This window comes from Homalodisca vitripennis, unplaced genomic scaffold (genome assembly GCF_021130785.1).
Source record: "Homalodisca vitripennis isolate AUS2020 unplaced genomic scaffold, UT_GWSS_2.1 ScUCBcl_2329;HRSCAF=6963, whole genome shotgun sequence".
In the NCBI taxonomy this organism is placed as follows: domain Eukaryota; kingdom Metazoa; phylum Arthropoda; class Insecta; order Hemiptera; family Cicadellidae; genus Homalodisca; species Homalodisca vitripennis.
Genome location: NW_025778464.1, coordinates 57,624 through 62,740, shown reverse-complemented (window position 1 = coordinate 62,740; position 5,117 = coordinate 57,624).

The window sequence follows — 5,117 nt, the reverse complement described above, 5'->3', positions numbered from 1 at the left end:
TTCAAGTGGGTCTTGGTTTAGTCTTGATGTAAGTATGTATTTACAGCCTTCTGATGATAAAAGTTCAGTGTATGCGCGGATTGTTAGTATGAAGCCATTGAAACAGGGTGGTCTTGAAACTTTGGGACTTAATTTCTTAAGGTTGGTAAACAGGTCCAAGGCGTTGGCAAAAAGGGCATTTATATGGCTGTTACTTGAGCTTAATGCACAAGAGTCTGGATTTTTAGAATGGTGTGTTCTGCTGTTCATTGCATCAAATAAAGAATTTATTTGATTCAGAAAAGAGGACGTATCCAAAGCCGTATCGCTTTTTAGCTGGCCAATTTCGGTAACAGTTTTTAATGCCGCTGCTGTCGTGTGGCTGAATATCTGAGTTGCAAGAGAAACAGAGAGTTTTTGAAAGGGGTTTGGCCAGATATGTGCTGGTGTTAGTTGAGGAGCTGCTCTTGTACTTTCACTTTTTGCTATCAATATCAAATAATTGTCTTATATCGGAAAATGAAATGGTCCGACCATCATAGACAAAGTCGTGGGTCAACAGATTGTTCCTAAGGGACTTCAAAAGATGAGGTGGATCAAAAAAGTGCAACAACTTTTTGTCCACGACTTGTATAAAAATATGGTTTGTCAACAAATACACCTAAAGTCTTGTAGGCTTTGACATTTGTTGTTGACTGGTCACATACCATAGCTTTAACATTGAGGCCTGCATCTGTTATGTTATTGATGCATTCTTCGATTATAAGCCTTGTCTGACTACCCATCAGGCCTTTATCGGAAACAAAGTAACCAATTGGGAGTTTCCATTGATAAAACAATCCCCTAACCATAAAAACAGTTGCTTCCTTTGCAATCCTTTTGTGTCGACCAAGACTACCTATGTCTTCATAGCCTTCAATTAGGTCGTATTGTGGTGAATATTCTAAACATTTCTTTATAGACATTTCGTCGAACATCAAAACACATGCTTTTTCCAAAGTATTCATACTGTTTGATTTTAATTTAATTTGTTCCATTAGTGCTCTATTAAATCCTGTCATGAAGCATTTTTTTTGTCGATATCCATATCCTTATTGTTGATTCTGCTGGCAAAATCAAACACTTTCGTAAAATAGGTATACGTAGATACCTAACGGTTTGTAGGAACAAAGCGGTAGCAAATTTTTTTCGTCGGAACTCCAATGCATGTTCTTTTTATGAATTTGCATTCTAAACAATATTTCGGCTTCTTTGGATTTGAATTTCAAACCTCCAAGCCTGCTGAACTTTAATAATTGGCATTTTAATCTTGAAATCTTGGCTCTTTTAGATGCCAAGTTTTTAGTTTGTGAGTTTATTTTAGACAGAAGCTTGTTTTTAATTGGTGACTGAAATAAGGCTCTCTTAATCTTAGAAAGACATTGTCTTGCAGGTGATGCACTTTCTATCCATCCATGAACGGACGGCGAAATAGTTTCAACACTGAAGCTGGCTGAAGAGGTGCTCACGGTCGGAGATGGATGTTCTGTTAGAGACCTTCCGAGATATCTTCTAGGTGACTCTGCAGTACGTTTCACACGAGGAGAAGGAGAAGTTTGATGTGAAGGACCTGGAGTTGGCTCTTTTTCCTCTGAAGAATACTGTATAGGTACAGCATTATGGACGAGTCGACCACTAGGTAGAATGTCACCTTGTCGGAAATGCCTCTCACATAGCAGCTTCTTCTTCATCGATAACGGCGACAGTCCAATAAGATCTGGATTTCCTAGAATAAATTAATTTTTAATATAAATCTTATAATTTGATGTTAGGTCAAGGAATTCCAGTGTTCATTTCATCTGTGGAATAAAAGCCGGCGCTTAATGGAAAAATTAAACTTCTGAACATCACACGTGTTCACACAAATATAGTGTAAGCATATATTATAAATGACTAATATCCTGTTATAACAATTTAATTCTTACCTGTTTTCTGAATCCATATATCACTATTTTCTCGTGGAAACCTAAACATCTTTAATAAAACCCTTTCACTTTAAAACCTACTGTTAGAAACAGTTTTTTGTACGAACACCTAGTACCCCGACATTTTCACTAACAAATATAACGAACTGAACATCACACGTGTTCACACAAATATAGTGTAAGCATATATTATAAATGACTAATATCCTGTTATAACAATTTAATTCTTACCTGTTTTCTGAATCCATATATCACTATTTTCTCGTGGAAACCTAAACATCTTTAACCCTTTCACTTTAAACCTACTGTTTAGAACAGTTTTTGTACGAACACCTAGTACCCGACATTTTCAACTAACAAATATAATTAACTGAACATCACACGTGTTCACACAAATATAGTGTAAGCATATATTATAAATGACTAATATCCTGTTTATAACAATTTAATTCTTACCTGTTTTTCTGAATCCATATATCACTATTTTCTCGTGGAAACCTAAACATCTTTAACACCTTTCACTTTAATACCTACTGTTAGAAACAGTTTTTGTACGAACACCTAGTACCCGACATTTTCAATAACTAACTGAAACATCACACGTGTTCACACAAATATAGTGTAAGTCATATTATTATAAATGACTATAATATCCTGTTATAACAATTTAATTCTTACCTGTTTTCTGAATCTATATTTCACTATTTTTCTCGTGGAAACCTAAACATCTTTTAACCCTTTCACTTTAAACCTACTGTTAGAACAGTTTTTGTACGAACACCTAAGTACCCGACATTTTCAAACTAACAAATATAAACTAACTGAACATCACACGTGTTCACACAAATATATAGTGTAAGCATATATTATAAATGACTAAATATCCTGTTATAACAATTTAATTCTTACCTGTTTTCCTGAATCCATATTTCACTATTTTCTCGTGGAAACCTAACAAATCTTTAACCCTTTCACTTTAAACCTACTGTTAGAACAGTTTTTTGTACGAACACCTAGTACCCGACAAAATTTTCAACTAACAAATATAACTAACTGAACATCACACGTGTTCACACAAATATAGTGTAAGCATATATTATAAATGACTAATATCCTGTTATAACAATTTAATTCTTACCTGTTTTCTGAATCCATATATCACTATTTTCTCGTGGGAAACCTAAACATCTTTAACCCTTTTCACTTTTAAACCTACTGTTTAGAACAGTTTTTGTGACGAACACCTAGTACCCGACATTTTCAAACTAACAAAATATAAACTAACTGAACATCACACGTGTTCACAACAAATATAGTGTAAGCATATATTATAAATGACTAATATCCTGTTATAAACAATTTAATTCTTACCTGTTTTCTGAATCCATATATCACTATTTTCTCGTGGGAAACCTAAAACATCTTTAACCCTTTCACTTTAAACCTACTGTTAGAACAGTTTTTGTACGAACACCTAGTACCCGACCATTCTTCAAAATACTAACAAATATAATTAAACTGAACATCACACGTGGTTTCACACAAATATAGTGTAAGCATATATTATAAATGACTAATATCCTGTTTATAACAATTTAATTCTTACCTGTTTTTCTGAATCCATATATCACTATTTTCTCGTGGAAACCTAAACATCTTTAACCCTTTCACTTTAAAAACCTACTGTTGTAGAACAGTTTTTTGTACGAACACCTAGTACCCGACATTTTCAACTAACAAATATAACTAACTGAAACATCACACGTGTTCACACAAAAATATAGTGTAAGCATATATTATAAATTGACTAATATCCTGTTTATGAACAATTTAATTCTTACCTGTTTTCTGAATCCATATATCACTATTTTCTCGTGGAAACGTAAACATCTTTAAAACCCTTTCACTTTAAACCTACTGTTAGAAACAGTTTTTGTACGAACACCTAGTACCCGACATTTTCAATAACTAACTGAACATCACACGTGTTCACACACAAATATAGTGTAAGCATATATTATAAATGAACTAATATCCTGTTATAACAATTTAATTCTTACCTGTTTTCTGAATCTATATTTCACTATTTTTCTCGTGGAAACCTAAACATCTTTAACCCTTTCACTTTAAACCTACTGTTTAGAACAGTTTTTGTACCGAACACCTAGTACCCGACATTTTTCAACTAACAAATATAACTAACTGAACATCACACGTGTTCACACAAATATAGTGTAAGCATATATTATAAATGACGTAAAATCCTGTATAACAATTCAATCTTACCTGTTTTCTGAATCCATTTATTCTCTCATTCTTCATCGTGGAAACCTAAACATCTTTAACCCTTTCACTTTATAACCTACTGTTATAACAGTTTTTTGTGTCACGAACACCTAGTACCCCGACATGTTTCAACTAATCAAATATAAACTAACATGAACCTCACACGATTTCACAACTACAAATATAGTGTAAGCATATATTAGGACTAATATCCTGTTATAACAATTTAATTTCTACTGTTTTCTGTATCCCAGTATTTATCATATTTATCTCGTGGAAACCTAAACATCTTTAACCCGTTCACTTTAAACCCACTGTTAGAACAGTTTTTGTACGAACACCTAGTACACCGACATTTTCAACTAACAAATATATACTAACTGAACATCACACGTGTGCACACAAATATAGTGTAAGACATATATTAATAAAATGACTAATATCCTGTTATACGACAATTTTAATTCTTACCTGTTTTCTGAATCCATTAGTATCACACTATTTTCTCGTGGAAATCCTAAACATCTTTTTTGAACCCTTTCACTTTAAACCTCACTGAGAGTTAGAACAGTTTTTGTACGAACACCTAGTACCCGACTACATTTTCAACTAACAAATATAATACTAACTGAACATCACACGTGTTCACACACAAATATAGTGTAAGCATATATGATAAATGACTAATATCCTGTTATAAAACAATTTAATTGCTTACCTGTTTTCTGAATCCATATATCACTATTTTCTCGTGGAAAACCTAAACATCTTTAACCCTTTCACTTTAAACCTACTGTTAGAACAGTTTTTGTACGAACACCTAGTACCCGACATTTTCAACTAACAAATATAACTAACTGAACATCACACGTGTTCACACAAATATAG